General features: G+C 40.7%; 1 long non-coding RNA gene across 3 annotated transcripts in view; it reads left to right on the top strand.

Moving 5' to 3' along the window:
* The window catches only part of LOC133568702 (uncharacterized), a 91,617-nt gene that overhangs the window by 5,584 nt on the left and 62,214 nt on the right, over positions 1–23,819 (top strand). For all 3 annotated transcript variants that reach the window (XR_009809650.1, XR_009809649.1, XR_009809651.1), the window contains exon 3: positions 5,202–5,338. This is a non-coding gene — a long non-coding RNA (uncharacterized LOC133568702). The remainder of the gene's footprint in view (positions 1–5,201; positions 5,339–23,819) is intronic.

Raw genomic sequence — 23,819 nt, 5'->3', positions numbered from 1 at the left:
ATATATTTAACTTTTTATTTTTATTCATTGTATGCCACCAAGTCACTCCAACTGACATGATAATCTGCTTACTGCTAACCCTCCACACCATTTAGCCACGTTAGCTTAGCATACGATTATCGCAGGCACTATGCTGCAGTGACTTTAAAAGTTTATGGTTTGACTTTAAAAAGAACAATTTGGAGCCTTATTGGCTTTTATTATAAGACCTAATAGAACTTGGCGCCTGTTATATATATATTTTTTTTACAAGAGTTGATTGGAAAGTCGGCGAGCTCGTCACTCTGCATTCATTACATCACAATTAACACCTTGAACTGTTGAGTGGCAAATAACTGTCAGCTTTCATTTCACTCTTTGTTCATTAGCACGAAAACCAAACAGATGACACATTATTTTTTTGCCTTTGCAGGGTCAGCCTGCAGTCATTTCTGCAGCAAATAAACGGCGATATTAGCAGTTAATTAGTCTTATAAATGAGTGTAACGACCCACTCTGTTTAGTGCCACGGAGGAGATATACAAATCTAACAGAAGGTTAAAAAAAAGGTTAAAAGAAAGAGCTATTTAAAATCTTATCTCCATTGTTTTAAATGATTTTGAATTTTGAATAGCTCGTTAACCCTTTGAACCTGCAGGCATTAAAGCGCTACACGGCTGATTGATTAGTGGTTAGCGCTTGAGCTAATTTCCCCACAAACTAATTTCCCCACAAACATTACGAAGGCCTCGTCACTGCTAACTAATTCACTGCCTGGAGTAACTAATTACCAGGAGGGGCGGAGCTTTCGGAAAAACAGATGACTGCTGACATTTAGCTCGACGGGCCGAAGCGGCACAATTTTTTCCCATTTGGAGAAAAAAAAAAGACATTGGAAAAATCGCATGACCTTTCCGTGTCAAAACACTGATGGGAGAAAGTGTTTAACTCTAACTGTGTTAACTCATTTTAAAATCAGGTTTTGTGTGTGTGTGTGTGTGTGTGTGTGTGTGGGCCGATGGTGACCTTTAGCAAAGGCTTAAGCAGCGTAGAAGAAAAACATTTGTTATTTTTTAGTTTAATTACAAATCGTCTCGAGTCAGCATTAAAGGCCTACTGAAATTAGATTATCTTATTTAAACGGGGATAGCAGGTCCATTCTATGTGTCATACTTGAATATTTCGTGATATTGTCATATTTTTGCTGAAAGGATTTAGTAGAGAACATCAACGATAAAGTTCGGAACTTTTGGTCGCTAATAAAAAAAGCCTTGCCTTTACCGGGAGTAGCAGACGATGTGCGCGTGACGTTACGGGTTTTGGAGCTCCTCACATCCTACATTTGCATCTGTTTTATCCACCGTATTTCATCATCGTCCCTTGGTGGTGAGTACTGTACCTATATACAGTGGGACAAAAAAGTATTTAGTCAGCCACCGATTGTGCAGGTTCTCCCACTTAAAATGATGACAGAGGTCTGTAATTTTCATCATAGGTACACTTCAACATTTGAGAGACAAAATGTGAAAAAAAAATCCAGGAATTCACATTGTAGGAATTTTAAATAATTTATTTGTAAATTATGGTGGAAAATAAGTATTTGGTCAACCATTCAAAGCTCTCACTGATGGAAGGAGGTTTTGGCTCAAAATCTCACGATACATGGCCCCATTCATTCTTTCCCTAACACGTATAAATCGTCATGTCCCCTTAGCAGAAAAACAGCCCTAAAGCAGGATGTTTCCACCCCCATGCTTCACAGTAGGTTTGGTGTTCTTGGGATGCAACTCAGTATTCTTCTTCCTACCAAAAAGTTATATTTTGGTTTCATCTGACCACATGACATTCTCCCAATCCTCTGCTGTATCATCCATGTGCTCTCTGTCAAACTTCAGACGTGCCTGGACGTGCACTGGCTTAAGCAGGGGGACACATCTGGCACTGCAGGATTTGATTCCCTGTCAGCCTAGTGTGTTACTGATGGTAACCTTTGTTACTTTGGTCCCAGCTTTCTGCAGGTCATTCACCAGGTCCCCCCGTGTGGTTCTGGGATTTTTGCTCACCGTTCTCATGATTTTTTTGACCACACGGGATGAGATTTTGCGTGGAGCCCCAGATCGAGGGAGATCATCAGTGGTCTTCTATGTCTTCCATTTTTTGATAATTGCTCCCACAGTTGATTTTTTTACACCAAGCTGCTTGTCTACTGTAGATTCACTCTTCCCAGTCTGGTGCAGGTCTACAATTTTTTTCCTGGTGTCCTTCGACAGCTCTTTGGTCTTGGCCATAGTGGAGTTTGGAGTCTGACTGTTTGAGGCTGTGGACAGGTGTCTTTTGTACGGATAACGAGTTCAAACAAGTGCCATTAATACAAGTAACGAGTGTAGGACAGAAGAGCTCCTTAAAGAAGAAGTTACAGGTCTGTGAGAGCCAGAGATCTTCCTTGTTTGAAGTGACCAAATACTTATTTTCCACCATAATTTACAAATAAATTATTTAAAATTCCTACAATGTGTTTTTTATTAACATTCTGTCTCTCACAGTTGAAGTGTACCTATGATGAAAATTACAGACCTCTGTCATCATTTTAAGTGGGAGAACTTGCACAATCGGTGGCTGACTAAATACTTTTTTGCCCCACTGTACTAAATGTTGTTTAATACATGTGTGAGGTATATATTAGGGGTTATAGTTTAAAAAGTAGGCATGTAATGGTAATGGCCATCATTTGCGTTGTTTTTGCAATAATGGCAACCCACTGTAGTTTTTTCCTTCATGGTCTAGTAGTGAGTGAGGTGTCCATGTCACTTCTCTGTGATACTTTTTCCTGGATCAGACCTTTCCCAGCTTTCTTCCCTCACTAGTGCAGCATAATCTGACCTCAATCCTAACCTCTGTGTCCAAAGATCATTTCTCATGGCAGAATGTCTGGTCTGGTCTTATTTTGCTGAGGTTGAGAGAAGCTGTCAGTCAGTCAGAGATGCTCGCTGGTCCTTAGGCCTCGACCACCCCCATCCCCCTCTCTTGTCGAGCTCGGAATCCAATCTCACGCTTGATTGGACGCACAGTGAAGTGAAGCTTCTGCAGTCAGTGTGGACAACGTGAGAGAGGCAGCGAATAATAAAATAATTTCTGAAACCCCCACAAGTATAAAGCTGGTGAAATGTGGACGCAGAGCGTTTAGATGCAGCATTGTGCTAGAAACCTTCCAGACTCTTCCAAGGGCGCTAAGGAGAAGGAAAGAGAGTAATGGCGGCGCTAGTAAAGCCTGCGTCAGCTCGCCTGGGGGATGAAAGTCGTCCATTAAAGCAGAGATGGAGAAGATCTGGTGTTGGCTTCTGGTTCTGCTTTTGTTTTGCAAAGATAACAAAGTTTGTCCTTCCTCACATCATCATCGCTCTGTTGTTTTTTTTCTTCTCCTTGTGACTGCGCCTACAAACTCAGTTTGAAACGTTACTCCCCGTCCTGCTCTCGTGCAAGAGTCCCAAACCACTCGTCCTATTGGTTTTAAAGTGTGTCTCCTCCTGTTGTCGTCACTACTCTACACACTCAGTTTGTCCTCGCTCGTCTCCCTCAAGAGCGTCTGGTACTTGTTTAATGAGGACCTTTTATTTAGCTCATTCGGCACTTTCTCATCACAATCACAACACACTTTATCTGCTAATGACTCACTTTGTCTGCACCTGACACACACACTGCCTCGCTTTAAATTCATGACTTCATTTGTACATTCTAATGACATTTAATGTTAAAAAAAAAAAAAAAAAAAAAAACCTCATTCACAAAGATGAAAGTGCTGACTGTTTAATAATGTAACACTTTAGTGTGCTTGTGCCTTGTACTACTTGTTTTGATGTAACTCCTGGGCAGCCTATTGGAGGAAACGTCCATAGCTTTTACAAAGAGCCTAAAGTACAATGGTGTCAAGCTGACGGAGTTGGACATGCACCATCACCAACAGGTGGCGATGGAGGAAAGTTTAGTCCAGAGTTGTGTATAGAGTATAGCCAACTCCTTTAAAGGCCTACTGAAATGAGATTTTCTTATTCAAACGGGGATAGCAGGTCCATTCTATGTGTCATACTTGATCATTTTGAGATATTGACATATTTTTGCTGAAAGGATTTAGTAGAGAACATCGACGATAAAGTTCGCAACTTTTGGTCGCTAATAAAAAAGCCTTGCCTTTACCGAAAGTAGCAGACGATGTGCGCGTGACATCACAGGTTGTAGGGCTCCTCACATCCTCACATTGTTTACAATCATGGCCACCAGCAGCTAGAGCTATTCGGGCCGAGGAAGCGACAATTTCCCCATTAATTTCAGCGAGGATGAAAGATTCCTGGATGAGGAAATTTAAAATGAAGGACGAGAAAAAAAAAAGGCGATTGCAGTGGGAGCGATTCAGATGTTATTAGACACATTTACTAGGATAATTCTGAAAAATCCCTTATCTGCCTATTGTGTTGCTAGTGTTTTGGTGAGATTAAATAGTACCTAAAAGTCGGAGGGGTGTGGCCCCAGGTGTGTTGACCGCCAGTGTCTCTGAGGGAAGTCACACAGCTGCAGCAGGACAGAAGCTCCGCTGATGTCTCCGGTAAGAGCCAACTTATTACCACAATCTTCTCACCGAAACTACCGGTTGACATGTGGTCGGGATCCATGTTCGCTTGACCACTCTGTTCCATAGTAAAGCTTCACCTTTGGGAATTTTAAACAAGGAATCACCGGATGTGTTTGTGTGGCTAAAGGCTAAAAGCTTCCCACCTCCATCTTTCTACTTTGACTTCTTCATTATTAATTGAAAAAATTGTAAAAGATTCAGTAACACAGATGTCCAGAATACTGTGTAATTATGCAATTAAAGCAGACTACTTATATCTTGGATCGGGCTAGAAAATAATCTCCGCTACAACCCGAGACGTCAAACGCACGTGTCTTCGTACCGCGACGTTTTCAACACGACACTTAGCGGGAAATTTACAATTACAATTTAGTAAACTAAAAAGGCTGTTTTGGCATGTGTTGCAATGTTAATATTTCATCATTGATATATAAACTATCAGACTGCGTGGTCGGTAGTGGTGGGTTTCAGTAGGCCTTTAAAGTAATCTCCTCAATGGGCACTCATTAACTACAGGGTGCCATTACTGCTACTAACTTTGAGCGGATACTGTGTGTCTGTTCGTTTTCTAACAAGTATAAATGCCTTTTTTGTTCAGCTTGGGGCTGTTCCACCCGCGAGAATAGTGGAAAGATTTTACATCGCTTTCCCCACAACCCGGAAAAAAGACAAGTATGGAAAGTGAAGGTTCGCCGTCAACAGTGGAGAGCCACCGATTACAGCGTCTTGTGCCAGGTAAGCACCACACATCATCTGTGTTTTGTTTAGGAGAGAACTTATAAAAGCTAATACAAATAATAACAGAAGAAATAATCAAATTAAAGAGACGGTTTGACACAAACATACTATCTTTTAATCTCAGTGAAATTTAAATAATGTGGCAGAGGGGTTAGTGCGTCTGCCTCACAATACGAAGGTCCTGCAGTCCTGGGTTCAAATCCGGGCTCGGGATCTTTCTGTGTGGAGTTTGCATGTTCTCCCCGTGAATGCGTGAGTTCCCTCCGGGTACTCCGGCTTCCTCCCACTTCCAAAGACATGCACCTGGGGATAGGTTGATTGGCAACACTAAAATTGGCCCTAGTGTGTGAATGTGAGTGTGAATGTTGTCTGTCTATCTGTGTTGGCCCTGCGATGAGGTGGCGACTTGTCCAGGGTGTACCCCGCCTTCCGCCCGATTGTAGCTGAGATAGGCGCCAGCGCCCCCCGCGACCCCGAAAGGGAATAAGCGGTAGAAAATGGATGGATGGATGGAATTCAGTAAGAGTAGAAGAGAAAGTCAAACACAAATACACATTGAAATAGTAAAATAAACCACATTTCTGGTGTAATAATAGATGAGAAAATGAACTGGAAATCTTACATACAACATAAAGTGGCAATAATTATGTCAATAGTTAATATGTAGAAACAATTTCTGGACAGAAAAATCACTCCATATTCTTTACTGCTTGCTAGTGTTAACATATCTGAGTTATTGTGTAAAAATATGAGAAACTAAATACGAAAGTACACTTATGAACTTAGCATGTTACACCAAAGAACAAACAGTTGGAATAATACATAATAGGGCTGCGCGATATATCGCTATGCTTGATATATCGCGGGTTTGTAAAGAAAATTACTATATCGTGATATTCGAGTATATGTTCTCACGCAGTTGCTTTTAGCTTTGGGCATTACACTACAGGCTCTTCCCACTGTCTTTTCTCTCCTTCTCACAGACAGCAAGCGCAGCTTCTTACACACGTCACATACTGTCACGTCATACGTCACATACATATACGCCCTCGCGAAGCAGAGAGGTAGCAGCATGGGTAACGGTAGCTGTGATGTTAGCGCAGCAGTGTGAGCGGTAATACAAGAGAAAGAAGGTGTGAATCTGGTAACAAATGAAGGAAGAATTAATTCCCAACAAAAACAGCAGGGGGTCCATTGTCTGGTTGTAGTTTGGCTTAATTTTTCAAGCGTTGCTACCAAAAGTAGCATTACTGCAAATATGTAGAACCATGCGAACCCCCACAAATAGACTCAAGAACAGTTTCTACCCCCGGGCCATAACTGCACTAAACGCAGCTGGAATGTAAAAAAAAAAAAAAAGACAACTGGATAATATTTACCATATTTATTTACATATTCAATCCACAATAAAAAGCCTGCACAGCATAGGAGATAGGAAATACTGACTCCCACCCCCTCAGCACACTTTGAATCAGCATTCTCCTCTCTAGTCAGTTTTTACCAGTCACTTTATATTTTTTATTGTCTTGTTCTTTTACATTGCCTCTTAGAGTGGTCTTAGGCCAGATTGTATATTGCATATTGTGTATATTGTGTTGTTTCTGTATATTGGGTGGTTTCTTCTTTTTTTCAATGCACAGCACTTCAGGGAAGCAACCTAAATTTCGTTGGACCTGTACCTGTACATGCACAATGACAATAAAGATCATTCATTCATTCATCATTGGAAAAGTCACCTGCTAGAGAATGAAGAGTGCTTACTCCGCATTCCATAATTGCCAACCTTGAGACCTCCGATTTCGGGAGGTAGGGGGTGGGGGGTGTGGTCAAAGGTGGGGAGTAGGCGTGGTTTAGGGGCGTGGTTGGGGCGGGGGTCGTGGTTAAGAGGAAAGTATATTTACAGCCAATTAACCAACTTGAGTATTTCATATATATATATATCCATCCATCCATCCATTTTCTTCCGCTTATTCCCGTTCGGGGTCGCGGGGGGCGCTGGCGCCTATCTCAGCTACAATCGGGCGGAAGGCGGGGTACACCCTGGACAAGTCGCCACCTCATCGCAGGGCCAACACAGATAGACAGACAACATTCACACTCACATTCACACACTAGGGCCAATTTAGTGTTGCCAATCAACCTATCCCCAGGTGCATGTCTTTGGAAGTGGGAGGAAGCCGGAGTACCCGGAGGGAACCCACGCATTCACGGGGAGAACATGCAAACTCCACACAGAAAGATCCCGAGCCTGGATTTGAACCCAGGACTGCAGGACCTTCGTATTGTGAGGCAGACGCACTAACCCCTCTGCCACCGTGAAGCCCTATATATATATATATATATATATATATATATATATATATATATATATATATATATATATATATATATATATATATATATATATATGTATATATGTATATATGTATATATGTATATATGTATATATATATGTATATATGTATATGTATATATATATATATATATATGTATATGTATATGTATATATATATATATATATGTATATGTATATATATGTATATGTATATGTATATATATGTATATGTATATATATATGTATATGTATATATATGTATATGTATATATATGTATATGTATATGTATATATATGTATATATATATATATATGTATATGTATATGTATATATATATATGTGTGTGTGTATGAAATACGTAACTTTCAGTGAATTCTAGCTATATATATTTGTTTTATTATATAAATAAAATAAATAGTTGAATTTCAGACGGCACCTATTAAATACACAGTAATAAAAACACAGTTGTTCTACTAACTGTATTGTGCTTGCTGGTTACTAAAAAAAACAACAACACTTACCTTTCACTATTTGAGTAACATCACTTCCGAGTTTCCAGAAGATGGCGCCAGTATGTGCTTTGCTTTGCCGTCTCTGGCTGTCAGCGCTGTTCGTTTTTGTTTTGTTTTCGTCCCTGTCAGCTCACTGCTTGAGTATGACTGCCAAACACTGTTGGATCTTTGCCCCTTTCCCACTGATATGATCAACTTCGATGTTTTTTTCGACGTCCCAGTCAGCTTTTTCACCTGGCCGGATTCCTGCCTTCCTTTCCCGCCTCGTGGCTCCTCTTCCCCGCCACCTGCGGGCTGTGTGTCTGGCCCCACCTGGATTAGCTGCGCCCTTGGACGTGTGTCGGCCCCACCTGGATTAGCTGCGCCCTTGGACGTGCTGGTTCGGTCTTGTGAACGCAAGATCTTTGACAAACAAAACGTTTATCCCGAAGGATTTCTTCACCTTCTGCAGACTTGACTTCCTCTGTGTGACGGAAACATGGCTGAGAGCCGGTGAGTCCGCCCCTCTTAATGAACTTCTGCCTCCGGAGTGTTCCTACTTTAATTCTCCGCGGTCGTCCAGTCGAAAAGGAGGAGGATTAGCAGTTGTTTTTAAAAATTACTTTAAATGCCGTCAGATCCACCTGTAATCCTCCCTTTCAAGCCTCGAACTGTGCATGGTTTAGCTGGAGGGGGCGTGGCCTCCAGCTCCAGCTGATTTTCGGGAGAAAATTTCTAACGGGAGGTTTTCGGGAGGGGTGCTGAATTTCGGGAGTCTCACGGAAAATCCGGGAGGGTTTTCAGGCATGCGCATGTCAACATCTCCATTCGGTGCCACACGCAAAATGTCAAGGCAAACATTTCCAGATCAACACAGTATGACATTTTTTATTTTTATTTTTTTTTTTTTTAGTTGTGATTTCCTTCTCTGTATGAAAGTTTAAAATGAGCATATATTAATGCAGTCTGTTTTAATGTAGACACATACAATCATCACACTGCTGTGATTATATGTATCAAGTGTTATTTCAAGGCGAAGGCAAAATACCGATATATATATATATATATATATATTGTGTAACGCGAAATGGCCTAGAAATATTGTAATATCATGAAAAGGCCATATCGCCCAGCCCTAATACATAATGAGTGATACATACAGTGATTAAAAATATATTGGAGGCAGGTTCACGGCAAGGCACCTTCCCCCACACATACACGCAAACACACACACAAACTCACTTCCGACCAACGACAAGGGGTGCATTGTTCATGTTTTTCAGTCAGTACATACTGTTGTCCTATCGCATTGTGTTGTGTATTATAAACTCAAAAGCTTTTCGGCTGCTGATGCAGAATCTATCTTATGGCTAATGCTCTAGCATGTCGCAAGGCAATGTGTTACTACACTAGAAAAGGAGTTCCTCAGTGTTCGCTCTCACAATAACCATGTCTCTACAGTTTGGTTATTATACAGGTTACGGAACGTGAATGAAGTATTGTTGGTGGTATTTGGATGCATTTTAGACCAATTTAGAGGCAGAATGGATCGTTCTTATTTGCAGAATTGCTAGCCACCTAGATCAAGCAGACTATTACAAATTAAAATATTAATAAAAACAAAAAAACCCATGTGTGAACGATAGGCAAAATTCTCAAAAAAAGTGCTATTCGTCTTTAAGTCACCCAGCATGAAACTATACAATTATAAAAGGAGGTTGCTGAATGGATTTCATGCCTACTATTTATGTTCTGACAGTCCATATTTGTTGACACACACACATATAAGGAAGGATTCTCTGTCCATTGCCTTTCCCACGGTCCTGTGTGTCAGTTTGCACGTACTTTACACACGTGCGAAATAAAATGCTAAATAGTGCTCGTAAAACAGTGGCGAGTGTTTATAAATCACATTGCTTGTATTGTATAATGTATATGTATTTAAAGTTTTTAAATACAAAATTAAATTATTTTCATGTATTTCTCCTCCTGGTATTGTGTGAGCTTTGATGGTCAGCGTATATTTTACATCTTAATGGAAACAGTGACGCTAAATGGATTGCACATCTTTTTCTGCTCACCTAACAAACACAATCCACTTTGCTCACGTTTAGTAGACCAGCTTAGCGTGTGCTATCAAGTTTGCACGTGTTATAGTACACGCAAACCTTTAGTAAGTCAGGCCCTAAGTCAACACAGTGTGACTATTGAAGAATTTCGTTTCCAGATGCAGACCTGCCAACATTTCTCAAACTCATCATGCATTGTACACTCTGCTGCTCTCCAGGGATGCATTTAGTTTAATTTTGTCATCTTCACTTTCCTGTTTAGTATCCAAAGCATGAATTATGCTCCTCCCTCTTGCGTCTGTGATTGGCCGGCTGCAGTTCATTATTTTTCTGTGTGTATACAACTTGTTCAGAGAGCGCACAGACCAGTTCTCCAATTTCTGTTCAACATTTGCGGAAATAAATTAATTAGTTCCCGATTGTAGCTGAGATAGGCACCAGCGCCCCCCACGACTCCAAAGGGAATAAGCGGTAGAAAATGGATGGATGGATGGAGTTCTAGCTGAGATAAGGCTCCCCTCTTGAATGGCTATTGTTGGCTCATTACGAACGAAGGTAACAAGCTAAATAGTCGTCGAGAGTTGCACTTGACATGCTCCGTCTCAAAGTGTGGGCATTGTAGAAATAAATCAAAGCAAAACGTTTCTTTAAGGGTTAAATGTTAATACTAATGACACTAAGTTTTGTCTTTAAACATGGTTGTGTCATGATCCGAGTAGCGGATCATGACATATTCTGGTTTTGTTCTGTTTCGTATCACATCCTTGTAGTATTTGACTCCTTAGTTCCTGGTGGCACTTCCTGTTTTGTTTCCATTGTCATAGTAACCCATTTGTGTCACCTGCCTTTGGTTTTTCACACGCACCTGCTTTTTGATTATCCCTTCTATTTAAGTCTGCCCTTGTTTTTCATTCGGTCTCGGATTTTCATTTGCTTCCATGCAACAGGTGACGTCGCTATTCCCGCATTGTGGTAAAGACCTTTGTGTAGTTTAGCTTCCACGCTATTCTGTTGTTTGACCCTAGCTCATATGCTAGCGCGTTCTGTTGGTTTTGTTTGTAGTGCCTTCGTGCAAGTATTTTCTTTTCCTAGTCCGTTTTTATAGTTAAATAAATCATCATTCTTACCTTCACGCTGTGTCCATCTCAAACTGCATCCACGAGAGAACAAAAACCACACCACAATGCCAGCAAAGCGTCACAGGTTATACATGAAAATAGTTTTTTGCGCCTAATAAGTGTCTCCTCACTGAAATACAAATGCATCACAGCAGTCTCCAGTGGCTGGAAGCAGTATAGCAATAATATTATTGCTTGTTTTGGCTCTCGCTGCAAAAAAAAAGTACATGTCACCATCAAGGAGTGGATGCAGCTTGAGACTGAAGGATCGCAGGTCCGATTCCCCTGAGAGGTTAGATCAGGCGTCACCAACGCGGTGCCCGCGGGCACCAGGTAACCCGAAAAGACCAGATGAGTCCAGGGGCGTCGCCAGACATATTTCACTGGGGCACGTGCCCCACTGTAGATCTGCAGTGCCCCAGTAAAAATTTCACCAATTAAAAAAAAACGCTTCAGCGTTTTAAGTCTACATAACATAGACAACAGCGCACATACTACTTAGTAAGGTAATTGATTGCTACTGTATTCACTCCATTTAACAATGAGCACATGGCTACTTAATATGGTAATTTATTCATGTGTGGATCGAGACTTCGGTTGAGAGAGAGAGAGAGAGAGAGAGAGAGAGGGGGAGTGGGGGGTGAGAATCACTGCAGGTAGGTAACGTTAGCCAACAACAATTTAATTACATTATTTTGATTTTGATTTGACTCAAACTGTAACTCCTAGATGGATTTAAGAAAGTTATTCACCCGCAGCCTTGAAGAAGCCCCGAGGAATGAGAGATGTAAGTGAAGTCCTAGCTAGCTAGGCAACATCATTGTCTTAAGTTGATGCTAAGTTAGCTAACATTATTCCTTGTATCAAGACAAACGTATTCATTTGCTGTACGAGCTGTCGGGGGAATTTCCAATGAACATGAAACGTAGTGTTGGTTATTGTCTGCTGGTTCTGCATCAAAGATGATTTGGAGTAAGCATGTGTGAGTTGAGTGCTTCTCAAATGGTTTATCTTCAGGAAGAAAAACAATTTTCCATATCATCAAGTCGTGAGCCAAATTTTTAAATCATTCAAGTTTATTTCACAGAAAAATAGCACAGCAGACTTGTCTTGTTAATCGGTGTGACTTTGACTAAAATAATCTTGTTTTGTCACCAGAAAAATGGCTACAGCTAAAGCATCTGGTTCTTGTTTCCATAAAAAATAGTAACATTTCTGTATTTGTTTTTAGAAAGATGGCTGAAAATATCAAGTTTTGTTGCTCCATTTAGATTTTTAAAAAATATATTTCCATGTCTGTCCTGAGTCCTCCTCCAACTTGTTAGACGGTTTGCCTTTTGCTAAAATACTCACTAATAGTCACTAGAAAAATGGCTAAAAATATCTGGTTTTGTTGCCACAATTTGATTGTTTTCTCCCTAAACTTTTTTTTTTCATGCACACATCTGACTGCGACTCACTGAAAATGACACAATCCACTTTTATGTCACGACCCACCAGTTGGGAACCACTGGTCGACTGTATAACAGTTACTGTAATATTTCCATGTCTGTCCAGAGTGATTGACCACTTTGCAAAAATGAAAAGGAGACGTTACAGTTTACTTCTCAGAAAATGATTCCCTGAACAGACACACAACAGTTGTTCATTTATTCTACTACTGTGGCTTTATTGTTTTGTGTATATTTATAGTTTTGTGTATCTGAAATAAGATTAGCCACATTGCCATAAATGGAAATTAAATAATATAAAAGAACCCAGAGATGTAGGGGTGCTTTACTTTTTGTTTTACTTTAGGAGATGTTAAATTTGCAGATGATTACTGCAATAAATATGTCAAAAAGATTCATTGCTCCTTCTTTTTGCTTTTACCAGTAGCAGTTTAGAAGTCTGGAGTAAAAAAGTGCACAAGTAGGTCAAATGCATTAGTTAATTTCAGGTGGTTAATCAAAGATCCATACAACATAATCTGATATGATTTCATAGTTTAAAGCACTATTTATGTATTTTTTATGATAAATAAGTGCTTAAAAAATGTTTTTGCTTGCGCGCTTTGCACGCTCACATGAATTATTTGTGCCCCAGGTGTGCCCCAGTACAGTATTAGGTCTAGTGACGCCCCTGGATGAGTCGCCCGCTGGCCTGTTCTAAAAATAGCTCAAATAGCAGCACTTACTAGTAAGCTGCCTCCTATTTTTTAAATTTCATTTATTTAATAGCTAGCTGGTCTCACTTTGCTCGATATTTTTAATTCTAAGAGAGACAAAACTCATAGAATTTGAAAATCCAAGAAAATATTTTAAAGACTTGGTCTTTACTTGTTTGAATAAATTCATTTATTTTTTTACTTTGCTTTTTATAACTTTCAGAAAGACAATTTTAGAGAAAAAATACAACCGTAAAAATGATTTTAGGATTTTTAAACACATATACCTTTTTACCTTTTAAATTCCTTCCTCTTCTTTCCTTACAATTTAAATCAGTGTTCAATTAATTATTTTTTTTTTATTGTAAAAAATAATGAATACTTTTTAATTTAATTCTTCATTTTAGCTTCTGTTTTTTCGACGAAGAATATTTGTGAAATATTTCTTCAAACTTGTTATGATTAAAATTGAAAAAAAATATTCTGGCAAATCTAGAAAATCTGTACAATCAAATTTAAATCTTATTTCAAAGTCTTTTGAATTTCTTTTAAAATGTTTGTTCAGGAAAATCTTCAGGATTTGTCTTTGTTAGAAAAACAGCTTGGTCCAATTTGTTATATATTCTAACAAAATGCAGATTGGATTTTAACATATTTAAAACATGTCATCAAAATTCTAAAACTAATCTTATTCAGGAAAAATGACTAATGATGTTCCATTAATTCTTTTTTTAATTTTTTCAAAAAGATTTAAATTAGCTAGTTTTTCTAAATTTTTTTCGGTTGAATTTTGAATTTTAATGAGTCGAAATTGAAGATAAACTGTTTCAAAATTCAATTTTAATTTTTTTCGTGTTTTCTCCTCTATTAAACCGTTCAATTAAGTGTTTTTTTTCGTCATTTATTCTCTACAAAAAACCTTCCGTAAAAGGAAAAAAAATGTACGACGGAATGACGGACAGAAGTACCAATTTTTTTTATATATATATAGATTTAGTTATTAAAGGTAAATTTAGCAAATTGGCTATTTCTGGCAATTTATTTAAGTGTGTATCAAACTGGTAGCCCTTCGCATTAATCAGTACCCAAGAAGTAGCTCTTGGTTTCAAAAAGGTTGGTGACCCCTGGGTTCGATCAACTGCAATGCAAGTAAACATGAATACATCACTAAGCTTACCTGAAATATGGGGAAAAGCCAGAGACTGTGAGTATAATAGCCGAGGCCCACGTGTACATGTGAGGCTCCTCTGAGAATCATCACCATCATCATCATCACAGGACGGCGCTAACGAGCTGTGGGTTCCTTAATGAGGCTAACTAGCTCATTAGGGCTTGAAAGCAGCTAGAGTTAGCTTAGATGAATGTGAAGGACATATTTGCACATTATAGATGAAACATTATTTCATGTTTACGTGATAAATGTCAAAACATATTTAATATGTATTATGTATATGCACATCAATAATGCAGGAAGAGTTGACCGCACATGGGTACAGTGGAGGCAGGCTGAGGTATAAATTGGAAATCCTATAAGCCATTATCATTTCATTCATACATCAAAACTAAGCGTTATTATCTTTGTAAAGGTATCATTTTTATTTTGGCTGTCATAAGAGGGTGTCCCTAATGAAGTGGCCCAGCTGGATGATGTTTGTTGTGGCATCGGTCTCATGTCCATAAATGGTAGTTAATGATGTTAAAGTTAAAGTACCAATGATTGTCACACACAATAGGTGTGCTGAAATTATTCTCTACATTTAACCCATCACCCTTGATCACCCCCTGGGTAGTGAGGGGAGCAGTGAACAGCAGCAGTGGCCGCACCCTGGAATCATTTTGGTGATTTAAAGGCCTACGGAAATGAGATTTTTTTTATTTAAACAGGGATAGTAGGTCCATTCTATGTGTCATACTTGATAATTTCGAGATATTGCCATATTTTTGCTGAAAGGATTTAGTAGAGAACATCGACGATAAAGTTCGCAACTTTTGGTCGCTAATAAAAAAGCCCTGCCTTTACCGGAAGTAGAAGCCGATGTGCGCGTGACGTCACCGGTGTGAGGACTCCTCATACCCGCACATTGATTACAATCATGGACACCAGCAGCGCAAGCGATTCTGACCGAGAAAGCGACGATTTCCCCATTAATTTGAGCGAGGATGAAAGATTTGTGGATGAGGATAGTGAGAGTGAAGGACTAGAAGGAAAAAAAAAAAAGACGAGGGCAGTGGGAGCGATTCAGATGTTATTAAACACATTTACTAGGATAATTCTGAATATTGTGTTACTAGTGTTTAGTGAGATTATATAGTCGGTGTGGTGACCGCCAGTGTCTCTGAGTGAACCCATGAAGGAGCCAAGAAAGTCTCAGCTGCCTCTTTGACAGCTGCAGGAAGAACGACACAAGCTCCGCTCATGTTTACGGTAAGAGCCAACTTATTACCACAATTTTCTCACCGAAACCTGCCGGTTGACATGTGGTAGAGAAACATGTTTGCTTGACCGCTCTGTTGCATATTAAAGCTTCACAACAAACAAAGAAACACCGGCTGTGTTTGTGTTGCTACAGCCGGCCAAAATACACAGCTTTCCACCGAATGCATTCTTCTTTGTTGTATCCATTATTAATTGAACAAATTGCAAAAGATTCGGCAACACAGATGTCCAAAATTCTGTGTAATTATGCGATGAAATCGGACGACTTTTAGCCATGAGTAGTGCTGCGATAAAATGTCCGCCACAACCAATAACGTCACAAGCAGGCGTCAACGTAAGCGTCATCATTCCGCGATGTTTTCAACAGGACACTTCGCGGGAAATTTAAAATTGCAATTTAGTAAACTAAAAAGGCCGTATTGGCATGTGTTGCAATGCTAGTATTTCATCATTGATATATAAACTATCAGACTGCGTGGTCGGTATTAGTGGGTTTCAGTAGGCCTTTATCCCCCACTTCCAAGACTTGATGCTGAGTGTCAAACAGGGAGGTAAGGGGTCCCATTTTTATAGTCTTTGGTATGACTCACAACCTACCGATCTCAGGGCTGACACTCTAACCACAAGGCCACTGAGCAGGTTGATGTTGTGGTTTTATGTAAGTGTACTGTACGTAAAAAATGCTTTACAAAATGTTCTTCTTTTGTTCACACTTGTTCGTCAAATATGTTTTGCGTGTCAGCTGCTTAAAAAAAAAAGGTGCAATATTAATACACAGAAGTGTGTGTGTGTGTGTGGGGCAATCGATGCCATTGTTTTGTCCCATAAAGCATCCCAAGTGGTTTCCCCGCGTTCATTCAAGTACAAAAAATGCTTGCAGAGTAAACGCTGTGCGAGACTGCAGTGTGTATGTCAAAATGAAGTCGTTCCTTTCTTTCTAACAACTGAATGAGTGCAGGAAGACAGCGTCTGACTCCTTCTGCATCTTTCATGTGTGCTTCAGTCTCCCACGGAGGATCAGACTCTCATCTTGAACACAAACGCTCTTCTCTTTGCTTCCACAACACCACAAAACTCTCCTGGCATATTGATGTCTAGTGTCTCAAACGCTTTATGATACCTCCACCAAGGAATTTACGCTTTTATGCTTTCATCTTTGTTTTAAGTGAGCAGAATCACACAACTCAACTCTTAACAGGCAATGAACAATACCTAAAATGATGTAATAATATCCATCCATCCATCATCTTCCGCTTATCTGAGGTTGGGTCGCGGGGGCAGCAGCCTAAGCAGGGAAGCCCAGACTTCCCTCTCACCAGCCGCTTCGTCCAGCTCTTCCCGGGGGATCCCGAGGCATTCCCAGGCCAGCCGGGAGACATAGTCTTCCCAACGTGTCCTGGGTCTTCCCCGTGGCCTCCTACCGGCTGGACGTGCCCTAAACACCTCCCTAGGGAGGCGTTCGGGTGGCATCCTGACCAGATGCCCGAGCCACCTCATCTGGCTCCTCTCGATGTGGAGGAGCAGCGGCTTTACTATGAGTTCCTCCCGGATGGCAGAGTTTCTCACCCTATCTCTAAGGGAGAGCCACGCCACCCGGCGGAAGAAACTCATTTCGGCCGCTTGTACCCGTGATCTTATCTTTTCGGTAATGACCCAAAGCTCATGACCATAGGTGAGGATGGGAACGTAGATCGATCGGTAAATTGAGAGCTTTGCCTTCCGGTTCAGCTCCTTCTTCCCCACAATGGATCGATACAACGTTTGCATTACTGAAGACACTGCACCGATCCGCCTGTCGATCTCACGATCCACTCTTCCCCACTCGTGAACAAGACTCCTAGGTACTTGAACTCCTCCACTCCTCTCTGAGCTGCTACCTTACCGTGGTAGAGGAGTTTGCGTGTCCCAATGATCCTAGGAGCTATGTTGTCTGGGGGCTTTCATATCTCTGGGAGAAAAACACGTCAGCGCAAAGGCGACGTCTCGCTGTTTTTTTTTTCTTTGTACGATGGTTTTTGGCTTTTTTGTGACTCAAATGTGCGAGAGCTTAGAGCCTCCACGTGTTTTCCCTCCCACCTCATCTTTTCTTGCCTCGGAGACAAAGAAAAGAAAAAAAAGGGGAAACAGAATATTTAGGTGGAGGCGTCGGAAGCATGACAAGGATGCTGAAACCAAAACAAGAGAGTGACAAAGACCACGGCGCGCAGCTTTGTTCTATCCTGTCACAGTTTAAGTCAGTACTAGTCAGGACTCTATTCACAATGCCAGTGTTTTTCTACCTTTTTTGAGCCAAGGCACATTTTTTTCAGTAAGAAAGTCCAGAGGCACACCAGCAGTAGAAAACATTACAAAATGAAACTCAGCTGCCAATATTGACAGTGAAAAGTCGTTCTCGCAGTTGATGGATATGAATTCAAACCATAACCAACCCTGCATCACTACAACTCTTGTCTCAAAGTAGGTCTACTGTCACGACCTGTCACATCACGCCGTGACTTATTTTGAGTTTTTTTGTGTTTTAGTTCTTGTCTTGCGCTCCTATTTTGGTGGCGTTTCCTGTTTTGTTGGTATTTTCCTATAGCAGTTTCATGTTTTCCTTGAGTGCTATTCCCCGCACCCGCCTTGTTTTTAGCAATCAAGACTTTTTAAGTTGTTTTAATCCTTCTTTTTGTGGACATTGTTGATTGTCATGTCATGTACGGATGTGGACGGTGTCTCTGCTCCACACGCTTGTAAGTCTTTGCTGTCGTCTAGCATTCTGTCTTTGTTTACTGTGTAGCCAGTTCAGTTTTAGTTTTGTTCTGCATAGCCTTCCCTAAGCTTCAATTACTTTTCTTAAGGCCGCTCACCTTTTGTCTATTTTTGGTTTAAAAATTAGATACCTTTTTACCTGCACCCTGCCTCCCACTATCGGTTGCATATTGTGATCACGACAAACCAGGTTCCCAACATTTACAGAGCAATTAGCTACCTGCTGCCACCTACTGATATGGAAGATTATAACATGGTTAGTCTGCCAAGCTGTAGACAGCACAGACACTCAACAACGGCACTGTATTTGTGGATTATAATTACTGGTTTGCAAAAAAGATATTTAGACTAAGACTTACACAAACCTTAATGATCCACAAGGGAAAATGTTCCATACAGTAGCTCAGTTACAAAAAATGGAAAGAATAAGGATGGAAAAGATCGTTCACACAAGGGCACAAAAAGAGGGCGAAAACAAAAGGTATAATGTAGACTTAAAATGTTTCAACTTTTAACCCAATAAAGTGAAATTACTTAATCTCCCACGTCACACCCCACTGTATCTCACGGCACATTAGTGTTCCGCGCCACAGTGGTTGAAAAACACTGGACTATACAATCAAGTATTGGGACACTCCTCTAAACGGAAGTCAACTCTTTTATATCCTCTGATGCTTAAATAGTAAATGTCAACAATTAATCAACCAATATTCTATTTTTAGGCCAAACTATGAAGACAATTCAATAGATATTTAAAATATATAAACTACACTGACGGCAGTACTCTAAGTTTTTGTTTGATACCGTCACATTTTTTGTAGCATTTTGAAACGGACACACTGCAATATTTACAAAACCGTGAGATGCCAAATTGTTTTTTTTGTTTAATCTTCCGTGTTTGCCTTGTCGTCTGTGCCTGCTCACTCCTTTCTTTCTCTTGCGTATATCTGGAGGTAGCATTGAAATATGAGGTGGTCGTATCTGCGAGTGCGCTGACGTGATCTATGAGGTCAACTTGACCACGTCGTAGCTCGGCGTATATCTGCGGCTTCATCAGCAACCTGGCATGAAACACTAAGCTACCTTGTTCAAAGACGTACGGCTACGCTGATTTATGAGCTCCACGCAATCATCAGAATGCATCAGCAGCCACGAGGATACCTCCAACTTAATAACAACGGCTGCATTGTCACTGAGCACAGCGCCGACCGCTCCCAAGGCCAAACACTCTTAAAAACATTGAATTGAAAATACTGTTCAGATATGTTCCATTCCAATCCTGTAGTGGCGGTAATGCAAATCAGTCAATTAGTGCGCGAGAAAAAAAAAAAAATAATAATTAAAAAAAAAAATATATATATATATATATATATATATATATATATATATATATATACCGTATTTCCTTGAATTGACCCAGGGCATATAGTATGCGCTTGCCTTGAATTACTCGCTTTCCAAAATAATTAGCGCATACTTAGTATTACCGCCTGGTCGAACTCGTGACACTTCCCCTGTCATCATTTTCAAAATGGAGGAGGCTGATTTCAATACCGGTAATTTGAAATCGCATAAAGGGAAGAAGATTAAGACCTATTCAGTAGGATTTAAGGTCCAAGCTTACATCACACTCAAATTTTTACTGCATACCTTTGGTAAGTGCCGGAGTGAGAAGAGGTTTTAAAATAATTAGCGCATACTTACTTTTACCGCATGCCTTTGGTAAGCGCAGGAGTAAGAAGGGGTTTTAAATTAATTAGCGCCCCGGCGGCAATTCAAGGGAATACGGTATATTTATATATATATATAAAATCTCAGTTCAGGCCAAAATTTTGGACACACCTCATTCACAACACAACTGATGGTCCCAACCCCACTGATAAAGCAAGAAATTCCACTAAACAACCCTGATAAGGCACACCCGTGATGCAGAATGCCAAGCATGTGCAAATCAGTAATCAGAGCAAAAGGTGGCTATTTTGAAGAAACACACGTTTTCAATTATTTCACCTTTTTTTGTTAAGTACGTAACTCCACATCTTCATTCATAGTGTTGATGCCTTCAGTGACAATCTATAATATAAATAGTCATGAAAATAAAGAAAACACATTGAATGAGAAGGTGGGTCCAAACTTTGGGCTTCTACTGTGTGTGTGTGTGTGTATATATATATTACAGCCGGGCCGTCGGCTGAAATCTTTTAACCAAGTTTAATTTCAAAATAAAATAAACGATCACACAATGTACTTTCTTGGCAGAGAAAACATAAAATATTGTTATGGCTTCCTAAAAGCCGTATTTTTTATTTGATTGTTTTAAATGTATTTATCTTCTAATTAAAGAAAAAATTGTGAATTTACTCTCATTTTTCTCATGGACTGCAGGGGATGTGAAAAATACATAAAAGTACAAGGCACGCTCCTCGTTAAACACTTCGTTGAGATCATGAATTACAGAGGGGACGCTACACAGATCAACTTCCTTGGAAATATTATTGATAGAAAGGGCGATTTAAGGGTTAGCTTATCTAAGGCAAGGTGAATGATTAAATACACTCCAGTTAGCAATACTGAAACTCTCCCAGTCAATATGTGGATTATGTTTGACCAGCTATGTAAGTCCTAGTACCACCAGCGCTGCTCGGGAAGACATAACGAAAAATCGGCACTCCTTTCCCCGAAATACGTAGAGTGTGGGGAGTCAATGAATGTCACAATGTCTCGTCTCTTATTGTATCAGGAAAGGGTACTTAGTCTTTGAGGAGCAAGAATAGATGAGGCTGGTGGGGCAAGGAGCGTTAACATTGATACCTCGTCGCTGGATGTCAGTCTTCATTGGGCCGCGTTGTTGCCTGTACTCTAGGCGGATAGGGCAAGTTGAGATTACATATAGGAAAAGGTTTAACCTCATGCGTCGTCCCCTCTCAGGCGAAGATAGTCGATGTCCACCCGGCTGCATGGGTTTCACTAGTAGCTGCATGGTGGGTGGTCCCAGGTTGCTGGACAATGGGTTTGGCAACGTCCGACCCCGAAGTCGATATCAATCCTCTTCTTGTTCGTCCAGTCTCTTCTCGATTAGGGTTGGGTATTGTTTGAATTAAAACGATTCCGATTCTTTGTTTCGATTCCGATTCCTGACGATGGTCGATTCCGATTCTTTCTTTAAAAAAATTTTTAAAAAAGGCAGGGTCAAATAAAAGTTTAGGATATTTTAAATGAGCTAGCTAACCTACAGTCTTTCTGAATAAAATAGTCTGACATTCTCCATCAATTTTAATTCTATTAACTTTTTATGAAATTTACTATAAGGACTATAAATTTACTATAGGGACGGCGTGGCGCAATGGGAGAGTGGCTGAGCGCAACCTGAGGGTCACTGGTTCAAATCCCACCTAGAACCAACCTCGTCACGTCTGTTGTGTCCTGAGCAAGACACTTCACCCTTGCTCCTGATGGGTGCTGGTTAGCGCCTTGCATGGCAGCTCCCTCCATCAGTGTGTGAATGTGTGTGTGAATGGGTAAATGTGGAAGTAGTGTCAAAGCGCTTTGAGTACCTTGAAGGTAGAAAAGCGCTATACAAGTACAACCCATTTATCATTTATTTATAAATTCCTCACAGGGCTGTTTTCAACTACAATGTAAATATAAAATCTATGAACTTGAATATAAATATTAGAAATTATGAATACATTTTCACAGGGGTACACTTTCATCAAGAGAGCTTTATTTTTGAAAACCTCATGAAAACACATTTACACATAAGTGTATGATGCTGCAGGTACTTAAACATGTCAACGTGCTCCCACTGATGGGCTCACCTGGTGCAGAAAAGCAAACAAATAATAAGAAACAACTTGCAAAACCCAGTCCAAATTAGTAGCAGGTACAGTATAAAATCAGAGACAGTTCTTGTTGAGGAAAATGACCATATCCGCCTTCTCAGGCAGGATGCGTGAGTGTTCTGGACAGATAGTGTCTCCTGTCGAAGACGGGACACGCATTTATTTGTACTCCATTAACTCGGAGGTGCTTCATCATGTTCGACGTGCACCCTCCTAAGCACGAAACAGTCCTGTCGCACGTGTTACATTTCGCCAATATTTCTTTTTTTTTTTGTAAAATAAAGCCACACTTTCAACCGTCGACGCCCGCTATCCATGCTTGACTGACTCGCTCGGCTACATAGGCTCGGCTATGCTAACACTTCCGGCGGTGGGCGCTTCTTCGTTGGTGTTCAGCGGCTTCTTCTTCTGGTCAGCGGACTGGGTATCGAAACTAGGAATCGAAATTTAAACTTTTGAACGATTCCGGGAGAATCGGAAAGTTAGTCCCGGTTCCAATCGATACTCGATACCCAACCCTATTCTCAATGCAAACAGCCAAAGCGATGGGGTTGTCGATATCCTCCGGGATGTTGATTTATGCCATGCATCATTGGATGCGGTCGTCGAGCCCCTGGTTGAAGGCGCCAAGTCGTGCGGCAGGATTCCAATCGCATTTGGAGGAAAGGATGTACAACTTGATGGCATAATTCGACACCGTTTGCTCCTGCTACAGACGAAGGAGGGAGCGGGCAGCCTCCCAGCCCGGTGGACACCTAACAAAATATTTTTAAGGCTTGAGAAAAAGCTTGGAAAGAGTTATACAGGCGGGATTGTTGGGCCCATTCTGCAGTGGCCCATGTCACCCCATTGCCCACGAGATGGTAAAGGGGTTGTTCGGCTCGAAAGGCTGCAGACTGAAGTTCGAAATGGAGTAAACCTTGCGTTATCAGAGTTCGAGCATCAACTGAGTCTTCGGAGAATCACTCAGGATGAGACAAGACAGGACAAAGAGCCTAGGTGTCAGTGGCGGGGCTGAAGGTAAGCACACTGGACGTCGGGTTGGCAGCGGGAACAGGGCTCAACAGGACAACGGAAATTTAAATATTTTCAAACTGTTGACACCCTCGCCAAGCATGGCGAGTTGCGTCTGCAGTTGATGGAGTCGCACGGCCTGCTTGTGAATGGTGTTCTTGAGGGGTTCCATCTCTGTGGGATCCAGACTTATTCTGGCGGGATCTTTTGTTAAGCTTTTACTCCAGAGGAGAATCCACAAAATACCAGCGAGGCGAACGTACAAAAGAGTGTA

The sequence above is a fragment of the Nerophis ophidion genome, linkage group LG14, assembly GCF_033978795.1.
Source record: "Nerophis ophidion isolate RoL-2023_Sa linkage group LG14, RoL_Noph_v1.0, whole genome shotgun sequence".
NCBI classification, from domain to species: Eukaryota; Metazoa; Chordata; class Actinopteri; order Syngnathiformes; family Syngnathidae; genus Nerophis; species Nerophis ophidion.
The sequence above is the reverse complement of the archived record's forward strand: the minus strand, read 5'-3'. Positions and strand labels throughout refer to the sequence as shown.